This window comes from Rhineura floridana, chromosome 4 (assembly GCF_030035675.1).
Source record: "Rhineura floridana isolate rRhiFlo1 chromosome 4, rRhiFlo1.hap2, whole genome shotgun sequence".
In the NCBI taxonomy this organism is placed as follows: domain Eukaryota; kingdom Metazoa; phylum Chordata; class Lepidosauria; order Squamata; family Rhineuridae; genus Rhineura; species Rhineura floridana.
The window spans coordinates 64,936,540-64,951,274 of record NC_084483.1 but is presented as its reverse complement, the minus strand read 5'-3'; positions in this window follow the sequence as shown (position 1 = coordinate 64,951,274).

The window sequence follows — 14,735 nt, the reverse complement described above, 5'->3', positions numbered from 1 at the left end:
TCAAAGGACCTTCTCTCCATCCCATCAGTCAAAACGGCCAAATTGGTGAGGATTAGAGAGAGGGCTTTTTCAGTTGTGGCCCCTACCCTGTGGAACTCCCTCCCAAATGATCTCCACCATGCCCCTTCCATGATGAGTTTCCACCAGGCCTTGAAGACCTGGCTCTTCAGGCAGGCTTTTGGGGTTGGCTAGATCTTATCTTCATTGTTTTTAGATTTTTGATGTCTAGGTATTGTATGCCTATTTTGTATGTCGCCCAGAGTGGCTGGACAGCCAGCCAGATGGGCGACTAATAAATTCAATAAATAAATAAATAAATAGAAACTGTGATCCAAAGTCCATTTTATAGCCTATAGAACAAGGAACCCAGTAAGCCAACACATTTTTGTGGGCAATTATATGTGAAGGAATCTATAGAACAGATGGTGATATGGTTTTTGAAGTGTGGTATAAGTCTACTTGAGAACCTATTTTAATGAAAGTCTAAGATTGAAAATGATCTGTCATGTTTTCTTTAAAGCTAAAGATGCTATTTAGAGGGAGGGAGTACATTTTTAAAAAATATTACACATCTGAGAGTATTTCTATGGCAGTAATATTTACATACATCTTTCCTGAACTGCTTTGAGTGCATTTCGGTGATATAAAGCAAGATAAAAATGTTCTAAATAATCAAAGTAAGAAAAATAGTTTTGGGGGGATAAGTTCTTCTGAGTTCTTCTGAGCAAGCCCCTTGAAATGAGTGGAAAATGTAGAATGATGTGATGTGCATAGGGAGGGGAAGGGGAGAAATTCAATTCAGTTTGCATTTAAAGGTGAACCTATATAAATTTGCACATCCCAGAACAATACACAGACTGAAACACAGCCATCCTTTGAAATTTGCACTTTTCCAGATTTTTGCAGTGCAGTTCTCCAGCCAAGTAATGTGCATAAAAATGCATATACTCAGGTCAAATGTGTGTGATCATGCATAGATTAGTGAAAATAACACACAAAAATGCACTCTTTTAGGGGAAATTGCTTTGCAAAATGTGTGTATTATGCAAAGTTTCAATCAAATGTGTGTGTATTAGGAGAAATTTGCATTAAAATGCTGATGAATTTTCATGAGGATTTAAAAATAATAATAATAATTGCAAACTGATGTGGAAATGTGAGAACTGAGCTTAAGATTGGAAAATTGAGAAAGGGAAAGAAACTGAAATTGACAGATTCACCCATATCTGGATGTTTATTCCGGTTTTACTTTAATGGGGTCTGCATAGGAAAGCTTCTGCTGGGTTGCAAGTGAGGCACCCCACATAGAACAAATTGTGAGACTGTGCCATTACAATTGCCATTTTATGGCTGGTGAGTGGCACCTGGCAATGGAACTTTTTAGTTGTGCCCGAAACACATATATACCTTGGACACATGGGGGAAGGAAGTGGGATGGTGACCACTTTCCATGTTCCCAGATGCGAGCACATCTAATGGCTATGCCCCTGGACAGCCACACATTTAGGGTTAATGAGAAAGGCCCCTGCATGTGTGTGCATGTATGTATGTATGTAGGGCACTTCCTCACAATTGGAAACCTTGTTTGGCCCTAGGTTCCTCACCACCAGAAACACCTTCTAAACATATAGCTGTAAGAGACAGGGCTTTACACATACACCAGAGAAAGGTAAGAAGACAGTGGGTTGTGGGACGTGAGACCTGTCTGGCATGGAGTGAGTAGGCAGAAGTGTCTATAGTTTCAAGAAAAGCCACTCAGGAGAAGCAAGAAAACTGTGTACACTGCCATTAAAAAAATCTGAAGGTTCTACAAATATAACAATAAATACCTACAATTTAATATTACAGAAAGAACTGTGCAAACACATTGGTAACATTTTAGAGAAAACAGTCCTTTTGCTCCAGAAATCAATAAAGCGAGTCCGTTTTTCTTTTCTTTGTGTGAATTATATTTATCTGTTATTTAATCATATCCATCATACAACATTTTGATATGATGATCTTGTATGGTTGACTCCCCCCTCTTGCCTTCTGCTGCCCAGAAAAAGAAAATGCATGTATTCCATACAAAGGAATAAGGAAATGATTTTGAGCTGTAATATAATGCAGCATGGTTCTAAAGCTTGAATCCTCCAGAGCTATTTTCTCTGTAAGTACCTTTCTGAGGTGTGCCTGCTGCATGGTACGTTGCTTGTGTGAGGCTTGGACATAGATTTCCCTTCCTTTTGGCAAGAGGATCAGGCCAGATTATCTTTTCAGGCTTTTTGATACTCTGGTACCATCATGATCAAGAACGAGTGCAGATGCTAGATTCTTTGTCCTTCCAAATCCCTGAAGCAGTAGCACACTGCCCAGCAGCCCTCCCACAAGTAGTTTTGCATCAGTGGGCTGCCTGGTTCCACTTTTGTACTACTATAGCCATTCCAAGCAACATTGGACCACTATTTTAACCAAGTTCAATGTTGTTTTAAATGGCTGAAGCACAAAAGTGAACCCTGGCAGCTGGGACACAGTTTGGAACTACAACAGTAGCACTACATTAAGCACTAACTGGGCTTTAAACAGGCCCAGCATCAGTGGGCAGCCAGGTGGGGCATGGGCCAAGGGCCCCAGCCACTCCCAAGGGGCCCCTGCCTAGATCTACAAGCTGGGGCTGGAAGGTGGAGCTCTGTGATCCATGACAGCATAGGGTCACAGAGAGTGATTTGTGGCTGCAAATCACACCCTGCAACCTGATGCTGATCACAGAGCAGGTGCTCCACCATCCTCCCATGGCTGACGCAGGCTTCTGTGTCATCACACCAACGCATGCTGATGTTATGACATGGGAGGCCAGGAGGCCACAGGAGAGTGTTGGTGCCTGAAGGCCCATTCTAACTTGGTCCTGGACTTAAATAAGTGGAATGTGTCAGCTTCATTCCCTGATCACAGGAAATATTACTCAGCACTTTTCATCCCTTCCACTAACAACTCACCCTGCCCTGGCTCCTGGGATTTCACAAACCACTGACCAACCATTAGGGCTAGAAACCTGCCTTAAAAAAATATAGGGAATCTAACATTCTTACCTAATGCTCTTCTCCAAGTGTTGTACTTACTTGGTACTTACTGATGGAATATAAGCAGCTTGTGTGACCTTTATTCTCACCACTGATCATGCCCTGTGCTTTCTTCTTTGCCAGAACTAGGCAATCCTGTCTGCATGCCCAGAAGCCCAATCTAAATAAAACTGGACAATAGGGAAAGGCACAGTTAGTAGCTCTGAAGTCCCCAAAATAGGTCAGCCTTGATCAGTGGCCATTGATGCACCTCACAGCCTCAGAAGGAGGCAAAGACAAACAGTGCTGAAAATGAGTAGCTAAATGCTGGATTGGGACACTACTGACATTATTGCTATTACTCAGCAGAGAGTGCTGAAAATGGTCCTGCAAATGGGATATTTTTTCCAGCCCTGCGCAATCTCCAAAAGAGGGTGTTGCATTTATGAAATGAGACTAAACCAAAGAAAGAGAAGAAGAGAAGGAAATGCTGAAGAGTACCCTAACTTGGTTGGTAAAGGGTTACCTCAACCTGTCTGGGGCTGATGTGAGTTGTAGACCAAATGATGGATGGGGGCACACATTTTGCACTCACTAGAGTTGCAGCTGGAAAATGCAGCCTCTGTTCTTGCTCCTGCTAAGCCCATTTGCTTTCTCTTGTTTTATTGTTCTCTTAATCTAAAATAAATACCATTCTGGCAACATGCATATGGATTCCCTTTGCTCTGGAAAAAGAACATCAATGAACCCCGCCCATTGCTGCTTGTTACCTCAGGCACTGGTGGGTGGGGTTCACAGCTTCAATTTTCATTTTCGTAGAGGTAGCCAAAGGGACTTGTGTTCAACTGTAGTCAAAGATAGCTAGAGTTGCGTAAACAATTAATTTCCATAAAATAATTTAAAATTAAACAATATCATAGCATGATTTACTGGGGAATGGCACAGTCTCCGAAATGCAACTGTAGGCCCTCATTTTTTCTCCTAACTGAAGGAGTAGTGGGAAAGCAAATTTCAGAATTCTATAGGCAACAAACGGAATCTGTTCAAAAGAAACACATTATTGCAATTGGCATAATCTAGGTGTGGGGAACCTTTGGCCCTCCAGATTTTGCTGGATTACAACTCCCATCAGCCCTAGCAAGCATGGTCAATAGCCAGACATGATGGGCGCTGTAGTTCAACATCTGGAGAGCCAAATGTTCCTAATACGTGCTATAATCTTTCTGTAAGGCCCCATCTGCCCTATACATTTAAAGTAATGTTATACCACTTTCAGCAGTCATGGCCAGGCCCTCCTTAGGGTGGGAGGGTGGAGCTCCTGCTCCATGATCCATAGCAGCATCAGGTCATGTGACCAGATGCTGCCAAGGATTGCAGAATGGGAACTCCCAGGCACCCGTCTAATACAGGTGGCGTGGGCACCAGCCTTATCTACCTGTTGTGTTAACACATCAGTGTGCATACATGCATACATCACCAAAGATGGTAGTGGTGAATCCCTAAGGGGTTGATGTCCTTACTGTCATCTTGGGTTTCTATGAAGCCAGAGCAATCTTTTCTAGTTTGGTGTTCTCCAGATGTTTTGGACTACAACTCCCATCAGCCCCAGCCATGGGAACTGTAGTCCAAAACATCTAGAGAGCACAGCTTGATGCCCTGTGAATAAGACTTGGTATGGCATGCTTGTGTTTCAAGATTCTCAGGATGCCATTTAAGGCAGCAGACGGGGGCCCTGTTCTCCTTCCCCCTCCCCATTCCAAGCCACATGTGTTTATTTCTCAAGAGCATCTGACAATAGGCAGCTCACTGGATCTACTCACTGAATGGCTTGCTATAAAGAATTAAATAGGATTATATTTCAGGGACATGTGCCAAAGACACAAAACCCTTTGCTTCAAGAACAACAAAAAGGACGTTCTGTTTGATCAGTGTTGATATAGTTACGAGGTATGAAAAGAAAATAATCACAACAAATGCTCTTCAAATACATTTCTTTTTTTCACTTCATTGTCAATATATCCTTTGAACCTGCTGCAAATCTCTTCCCACGCCCCACCTGAAATGTTGTCTATTCTAGGCTCATAAAAGTTGGAGGCTGGCTGAGGGTACAAGCGAGCAGAATGATACCTCCACTCAGTCCAACCCTCCATTGGGGAAAGAGAGGTTGGATTACACCCTTACATAGATACTCCTATACCCTTGAGTGTGACCCTATATATGCCTATTGAGAACTCAGTGAGTTCAATGGGACTTACCAGTTCGGTGGGTACAGGATTGCAGAGTAATCATCATCTCCCTGGAAAAGCTGGGGGGGAAGCAGCATTTTTAGGAGGTTTCATAAAAGTACAACAAAACCTGCTTGGCCACCTGGAGTTCCTATGAGCAATTCCTATCCACTGGCAAGCTGGAAGCAATTATCTTGGGTCTGCTAGTGCCGATAGGACTTGTCTGCACAGACAGTGCTGAACACAAACAACACTCTTAGATTACAAAATAACAGAGCTTGGAAAAGTTACTTTTTTGAACTACAACTCCCATTAGCCCAATCCAGTGGCTATGCTGGCTGGGGCTGATGGGAGTTGTAGTTTTAAAAAGTAACTTTTCCAAGCTCTGCAACATAAGTGTTTCATTCAATGGCTGCATTTTTTATGGTTTTGGTTGTCATTGTTGCTGCACCTTGTCCTTTTATTACCCTGCCCTTTGGTGTGATTTCTGTTATAGCCACACTATACACTGTGAAGAGAGCTCTGCTTTTGGTTTGTTGACTTTCATCTCTGCAAAAAAAATAAAAAAATGAAAAGTGAAGTAATTTACCCTACATAAAATAAAAGCTTTCATTTATTTCATCATTTACAGCCTCCAGGGTCTTGTTCACGACATAGTTTCTCCTGACAGCCCAACCGCACAACTCTCATAGGGTTATGAATCAGCGGGCTGCCTTTTGATGGCATATAATTTTCTATAATAACATTTACAGATAGAATATCAAGTAAAGCAAGCATCTCAAAAATGTTAATATTAATTAGTATGTAATTACAAGCAAAATAATAGTACATTTCCCCCCTCAAAACTAAATCCTTCAGAAAAATTCTCTCTATGCCATTTTTGTATATCTACATATATCTATTGATTCTAAACAATTAAACTTACCCATAAATGATTGGAAGGTGGATTAAGATGTTAAGTAGCCAAAGCATGCAACACACGTGCATGCACACGTGCGCGCACACACGCACACACACTTGGATACATGGTTGGTTGGTTGTTTTTTAAAAAGAAATAGAGATTTCTCAGTGCAACGGTAGAGTATGATTTTTAATTTCAGATTTATTTTGCCTGGTTTGTTTCCTACTCCACTTTTATTTTAAGGTAAAGACAAGAAATCAGAGGAGATTTTAAAAAAGAATCTTTAAAGTCTTCTGCCTTGTGGCTGAACTTTTGATACATACTTCCTCTTTACTGTTGTGTAGCTAAGATATTAACCAGACCGCTCCTGATCCATAAGCAGTGTTGTTCAGCATGCAGCCAAAAAAGGTTATAAGCTCTGGAGAAGGCATTAAATTCTTTAATAAAATTCCAAGTTACAAATCTTTCACTCCTTCATTATGTTGCTCAGTAATCATAAGTATGCTGTGTACTTTCACTACCACTTGCTGACTCACTTCTGTTAGAAGTTTATCTGTGGTTGACCTCGCCTTACCTCTTTCTCACATTCTCATCCCAGAGTCTTTCACTATAAATCTTGGCCAACCTCTCCCTTCCTATTCTTCAAGTTGCTTCCCACTCTTCCATGTCTTTGGCCAAGCCTTTCCTGCTCTGCCTTTGCCCCACCAGATGTACTCAGTCTTTCCAACCAGCCTCTTCTCTATTCCATATCCCCTGTTCACTATCAATCCTTTCTTTTCCCCTCCCCCATCACTATCCATCTTACCCACCTACTTTGTATTTAGTTATTTAAGGAATTTATACCCTGTTTTTCACTGCAAGTCTCAAAGCAACTTACAGAAAATAACATAGAATATGCAAATATTAAAACATAGATTCAGACATCAGAAGGTAGAATGTTAAAATTACATTCGTGGTTCAGAGGTCTTCTGAAATGAAACTGTTTTGATCTGACATCTGAAACTTAGTGGGTATGTGCCTGCCTGATTTCCAATGGGAGGTAGTACCATAGAGTTGGCCCCCACTACACTGAAGGCATTACTCTTCAGTGGAATGAGTTGTGCTTCTGGTCTATGGCACACCACTGATAGTGTTCCCCCAGATGATCAGTGGTATAGCTACACTGTGGGTCTATGTGGATAAACGTGTTAAGGTCCTTAGGATATCCTGAGCCTAAGTTGTTCAGGGCTTTGTAGACTAGTACAAGAACCTGAACCAGAGCTTGGAAAAGTTACTTTTTTAAACTACAACTCCCATCAGCCCCAGCCAGCATGGCCACTGGATTGGGCTGATGGGAGTTGTAGTTCAAAAAAGTAACTTTTCCAAGCTCTGCCTTGAACCTGCCCCAATAGCAGATGGGAAGGCAGTGCAAGGTTTTTAACACTAGTGTCATGTGTTGGCAGTCACTAGTCTGTTCTCATCACCAGTCTAGCTGTAGCATTCTGCACTAGCTGAAGCTTCCAGACCAGACCCAAGGGCATCCCCACATAGAGGGCATTGTAGTAATCCACTCCTGACATTACTGTAAACCATTAGGGGCATACAGCATATCACAATACTGCACATTGCATGCTATTGAGAGTTGTTACATAACGGAATTCCCAACTGAAAAGATTAGTAATCAATCTATTTATGGCACACAATTCCCAGCAGTAGCCATGCTAAAAACAAAAAACAAAACCCAATTCTAGTATCAATGTAACTTATCCAGACTTTACTCTCACCTGTAGGAGCATCCCACTCAGCGGATGGTTCCACTGGTGAGGAGGGTTGTTGCCTATTACTCCTGCCCCTGCAGCACCATATCCTACATTGCTCTGAGGACTGAAGAAATGTCTGAGACAGTGTGGGATGTGATGCTAAGGTCTGCATGGGGAGGGGTGTTCTGCCAAAGGCAAGGTGCTTTGTGGACTTGGAGGCAATGACCTCACAAAAGGGGTGAAAGTTATAGGCTTTATTGACTACTGAAGAAAAACACTAAAGAAAAGCATACAAAGATAGTGAAGTAATCAGTCTCACATTCCTGCAGCTGTCTGGGAACCCTGAGAACAACGGCAAACTGAACCCTGAAGGAGCTGGATGCACAGCACAGCATCCCAGAAGTTTCCCCTTCCTGAGTATAGGTCCTTTCCATCATGGGGACCCCCTCAGAATGGTGATGGACAAGCTCCTGTGATGTCTGGTGCATACCATCTTCTCATCTGTGCTGAAGTTCCAAAGTGGAGCGTTTTGCAGGGCATTATATACCCTAAAATGCTAATGAACCACACCTGTCATTTGGGTTATTCCTTAGTGCTTGTGGACATGTTTATACTTTCTCGAGGCCAAAACAGCACTGCAATTTGTAGCAAAAAGACAGTATAGATAATGATTAGTGATCTTGGTACCAGGTAGGGAGGGTATGAGATGGGAAAGTAATAGGGATGGAAATATCTGTCAATTTCAGTTCTCTGAGTTTCTCATTTTTCTAATATTAAATACAATTGTCCATATTTCTGCAGCAATTTGCAATTTTTTATTAAAAAATCTCCATGAAAATTTCCATTATTTTAGTGCGAATTTCTCCCAGTAAGCACAGTGTTGTAGGCAGTTTTGACTAATGTACACATTTTTGCAAGACATTTCTTGTCATATAATGCATTTTATCATATAATGTCTTATTGTCATATAATGCATATAATGCCATCTCCAAAGATGGAGAATTACATTTTTGTATGTTTCCTGATGTTCTTACTTTGTGTATTTCCTGTGTTACTACTGTTTCTACAGAGAATCTAACCTAGAAGAATATATTTCTCTCATTGTTCATCCTACAAATCTCTGTCAAATTTATTTTTTATTAATTGAAAGCCTTTTTATTGGTCAATGTCATATGATGAGGAAGACAGATGGTGAAGATAGTGAAGACTTTTGTGTTTCAAATTGGAGATTATGTTCTATTTCGGGTGCATTAACAGTTAATCTGAAACTGCAGTTTGATGTAAAATCAGACTGATTACGATATGTTGCTACTTAAGCAATGAATCTAGCTGTTGGAAAAAATAAACTTGGCCTGCCCAAGACACATGTGTTCAGCCTGCTATGCTTAAACCACTTCACTTAAGAAAAGGTGGGCATGATCAATTAAGAAAATAGAGCACACATAGAATTTTACTAGAATATATTTCACCTCCCACTGTTCTATCTTGTGCAAACTGAGACACTCCTCATGTCCATTGGAGACTATTCTGCAGAATGGAATGGAATGGAAATGCCTTCAAGTCGATTCTGACTTATGGCAACCCTATGAAGAGGGTTTTCATGGTAAGCGGTATTCAGAGAGGGTTTGCCATTGCCTTCCTCTGAGGCTGAGAGGCAGTGACTGGCCCAAGGTCACCCAGTGAGCTTCATGGTTAAGTCAGGATTTGAACCCTGGTCTCCCAGGTCATAGCCCAGCACCTTAACCACTACACCACACTGCAGAATAATCAGTGCCATTATTCCACAATTGTTTTTGGAGGTTTTTTAGTGCAAATTTTGCAGTGTTGCTGTACTTCACATATTTACAGAAACAGAAGCAAAAGAAAATGATTTTCTATAGGATACTTCACTGAAATTGCAAAGTAATTCATATATAAAATGACTATCTGAACTATATCAACTGTCTTCATATTGTTGCTTCCTCCCTGCTAAAACAAGATTAGCACAGTAAATGTCATGCTCCTGTTATTTGGGCTGATTTCAAGTGTTGCCACCACTCACCAGTTTGCTCAGAGGCAAATTCTTCCAAACTACAAGGAAGTGGATTGAACTGTGAGAAACCAACCCAAATTGTTTTTGCATTTTGACAAATCTGTAGGGCAGACAAGGTCAGGTCTCCTACTCCCCTTGTGCATTCACTATAGCAGCCCGATTGCCCTGCTTTTTAAAGTTTGATATATATATCTGTGAATGTACATTCTTAAACCACAAGGGCTTTTTTTTGCATATTAGTGAATTTCTCTGCTTTTTGATCTGGGAGGTAAGAAATGGGATCCTGTGCAAGTTGCTGAGAATGTATTGATCATTTGCATGTTTACTGAGTTCAATGGGATTTACTACCCTGCAATCATGCTTAGGATAAGTGAAACTGACCATGGGGGGATGGGGAGGGGAGGAGGATGAAGCACAGGGGGAGGGGAGCAGGTGGGAGGGGGACACTGTATTCTCTAGGTATAATTCAGTGGCAGAATCTACTGTGATTATTAAAGCCAGACAGAATACAGAAAAGCCAGTCAGACTCTTTGCCTTAGTTTGCCTTGATTTCAGTGCAAGAGGTTGTAGTATCTGCTTAACTAACACTCCCTTTGAAATAAAATATATTTAAAAGTGTTTAACTATGGTGCATAGCACTCAGTATTCTTGCTGATTTCTCATGCTTCTTATTTTATTTATTATATATATTACATAATCAATTAGAAATATAAAAAATGTGACAAATCCATGATGGGTACTGTATATGTTTCTTTCATATGAACATATCAATCATCAGTAATGGTAAACTATGTTGATCTATAATAAAGTTTTTCATTTTCATAACTTTACTACTTTTTCTAACTCCTATTACATCGCCTTTTATTACAACCAATATTCTTGATTATTAAAAACAGCACTTCATTGTTTGGTCTTCAGAACATACCAAAACCATACCACGGTTGAGGGAGATAAAGATTTTTCTGGTGATATATCATAAAAGGAGACCATATTTCCAGAAATTTATTCTATTCAGGACCTGTTTCTCTTAATCTTATGTAGAATGTTAATTTGGACATTAAAACTAATTCCCAGAGTTTGTTGATCCACCAGCCAGGCTTTCCATATTTGAACAGAAAGCATTCTTGCTGCCACACTCATATAGGAGGCTAATTCTGTATGCCCCTGTGATGTCCCTGTATATATATAATACTGTAAATATTGTAAGTGTAGGTTTATTAGAGTATATGTGGTAAGTAGACTGAGTGAGAGGGGGAGTGCATGGGTTGGAATGTTGATGAGTGTTGTATTATAATTGGCTGAGTGCTTGAGTGTCTGAAGGTATAAATGAGAGGATGACAGTTGAGAGGGCGTTCAGTTAGTTGGGTTTTTGTGAGACTTTGAGAGGGTTGTTGGGTGGATTGGATTAGGCCAGTAGTGAGGCAGGTTATTGATGGCTAGAAACATAAAGAGTAATGCATCTTATGAAACCACATGCTTGTTGACTATACCTTTAAGTAATCTTGTTATTCCCTGTGTATATAAATAAATATTCTTGGTTTACCAAAACACCTGATCCTTGGTGGGTTTACACAGACCAGAAGGGTGGGCAGGGCATATACCAAGGTTGGGAAACAGTATCAATGGTGGCAGCGGTGAAGAGATAGTGTAACATCATCAGGTATCCAGAGCAACCCAGGGCTGTAATCTTTAGAGGCACAAAGATACAGGGGGGTTGAGGCCTGCAAGCGCACCCAGACACTATGTAGCAATAAGCCAGGAGGAGACTAAGGCACAGTCTCAAGGCATTATTATTTACAGGGAGTGTCTGGTGGTGCTGCCTTGCAGTGGGATCTTGTGAGATCTTTGCTAGAGCTGGTGAGAGAACTGTTTTGAGAGCAGGACCCTGAGGTGGGACCGTGACAAGGCGGTAACTACAGGAAGGGGCCTGACAGCCCCCTATTTATTAAAAGAGACATATAGATTAGTAAATGAGACATATAGTTTAGCAAGAAAATTAATGGATCCATATATAACATCCTGACCTTCTGGTGCCTTAAGGCAGCTAATAACAATGAAAACATGCCATAAATCACAATTCAATTTTTAAAAAATACAATAGAATAAAAACAAAGAAAGTACATCAAATTAAAACAAAAGCATAGGATAAAAAAAATCTGAGAAAACAAATGCCTGCCCCAACTATGGGATAGAAATTCAACTCACTTTGCCTTTAAAGGCAAACATTCCAAATTTGCATTTTCTGAAATAACATGACAGCCGAACCACAGCAATCCTTCAAAAGTTGCACTTCTCTAAATTTTGCAATGCAGTTCTCCAGCCAAGTTCTCCAGTGTTCAAAAATGCATATAATAAGGTGAAGCATACCCTTGAGTACACATGTGTATATTAGGAGAAATGCACATTAACACATTTACAAATTTTCATGAGGACATTTTTTTTAAATCACAAACTGATTTGGAAGTGTGGAGAGCTGAACTTAGGACTGGAAAAATGAGAAACTGAGAGAAACCAAAATGGACAGATTTGCCCATCCTGAGCCTAAACATAAAGGTTTGTTGGTTGGTTTGCCATGTGGAACTAAACCAACCTTCTCTTTGTGACCAAATAAAAGCTAATTGCATATCTTGAGAAAGATTGCATCCTAGGAATGAGTCGACATTAATTTCAGTCAACCAGTTCAATGTTTGCAGGTTTTACTGATTATTTTTGAATCAAAAGCTTATTTAGATTCTTTAAATGTTTTGGATTAATAGTTGGAGTAAATGAGATTTATAAGCTTTTGCAATCTCAATCACCTTGTTAACCAAAGCAATTTAATCTGCTAGGACTTTAGTATTCAGAACAAGCTCGTCATTCTAAAGTTGATGGTAGCAGAGTGCAGTTTTAAGTATTAAAGATCAAGGAAGACTTGTTCTGGATTAGAGTCACCTGCTATAGATTAAACATATGACAAAGCATTTCAAACAGAAGTTGTATTAAACTGCCTCTGCTTGCAGCTGTTCTGATAATAGCTGGAAAATGTGAATATTCATCAGGAAAACACATCTGCAATAACCAGCCGTGCAGTCACATGGATAATTGATCCAAATTACAAAGGCTGACCACTTCTGAAGGCTGAGATAAAGTAGAAGTCAGTATGAGAATTGGCAGAGATGTCTTCTTTTCCATGAGTTGAGATGACGCTGTATGAAATGGACCTTCTCTGCATCACTCACCTATAGCAGCAGCCAGTGTTAAAAAATGAAAGTGAGATTGGCCCAGTTCATACATGCTACAGTACCCCAGACAGAGTGGTCCCATGGCCACTGCTGCATAGAGAAAGTAATTTATGAGCTGAGAGAACCACACAGCTTCCAACTGATGATTCACACAAGCTTTTAAAAATGTTCTGATGGAAATCATTGCTGGAAGATAGTGAGAAAGAAATCTGTTCTTTATTATGTATTTTAGTATCTAATAAGTGGGCCATCAATTGAGAGTCATTCCCCTCGTTTCCCCTGTCCATGTCCCAAAAGCTCCCTTTGGACATTACTAGAGATGGGGAAAGACCTCTGAAGTTCTCCTTAGTTTAATTTAGGATTATTTCAGACTTTCAATATATTTTTTTAAAAAATCTTTAAACTTAGTTGTCAGAGAACCAGAAGATCTATGGAGTGAAGCAAGAGACATTATCAGGGAAGAATGCAAAAAAAAATACCTCTAGTTAAAAAGAGAGAAAGACCTCAGTGGATGACTGAAGAAACTCTTAAAATGGTTAAAGAGAGAAGGAAAGCAAAAGCAAAAGGAGAGAGAAACATGGTCAGAACCCTAAATGCAACAATACAGTGACTAGTACATAGGGACAAAAAGAACTATTACAATAGTTATTGTATAGAAATAGAAGTGGACAACAAAAGGGAAAAACAAGAGTCCTATTCCAAAAGATTGGAGAAATGAAAGGGGAATTTAAACCACGAGTAGGGATGTTGAATAATCAACAGGGGAACACACTGACTGACCCAGATGAAATAAAAGGAAGATGGAAGCAATACACTGAAGAACTCTATAAAAGAGACGCAAGGATGACAGATTCATTCACGGAGGAACCATATGATGGAGAACCAGAAATTTTAGAATGCGAGGTAAAAGCTGCTCTTAAAATATTTGGAAGAAACAAATCACCAGGAACAGGTGGCATACGAATAGAATTGCTACAAGCTGCTGAGACTGAATCTGTCCAAATGTTGACAAAAATTTGTCAAGAAACATGGAAAACTAAACAATGGCCCACAGAGTGGAAGCGTTCAATATATATCCCAATTCCAAAGAAAGGGGATCCCAGAGAATGCAGTAATTATCGAACTATTGCCTTAATATCCCATGCGAGTAAAGTAATGCTCAAGATGAAGTTTAAAATACTAGCTTTAACTTATAAGTCCTTTTTTGATGCTGGTCCAATCTATTTGAAGAACAAACTCTCTCTTCTTGGAGCAGATGGGCGTACGAGGTCCTCAGCCGCTAGACTTTTTGTGGTTCCATCTATCAGAGCGGCCAGATTAAGTGGTACTAGATCTAAAGCCTTCTCCATTGTAGCTCCCATGCTATGGAACACCTTACCAGTTGATACTCGCTTAGCCCCTTCACTTTTGGGTTTTCGGAGGCAGTTGAAGACTTGGCTTTTTGTACAGTCAGATGAATGAACATGCCACAGTTAGGTGGCTAAGGGGGTGGTCTGATTTTTGGGGTCTTATGTGAACAGTATTTTTATTATGTACCTGTTGATTTTTATTTTGATGTTGTTTTTGTATTTTTATTCCT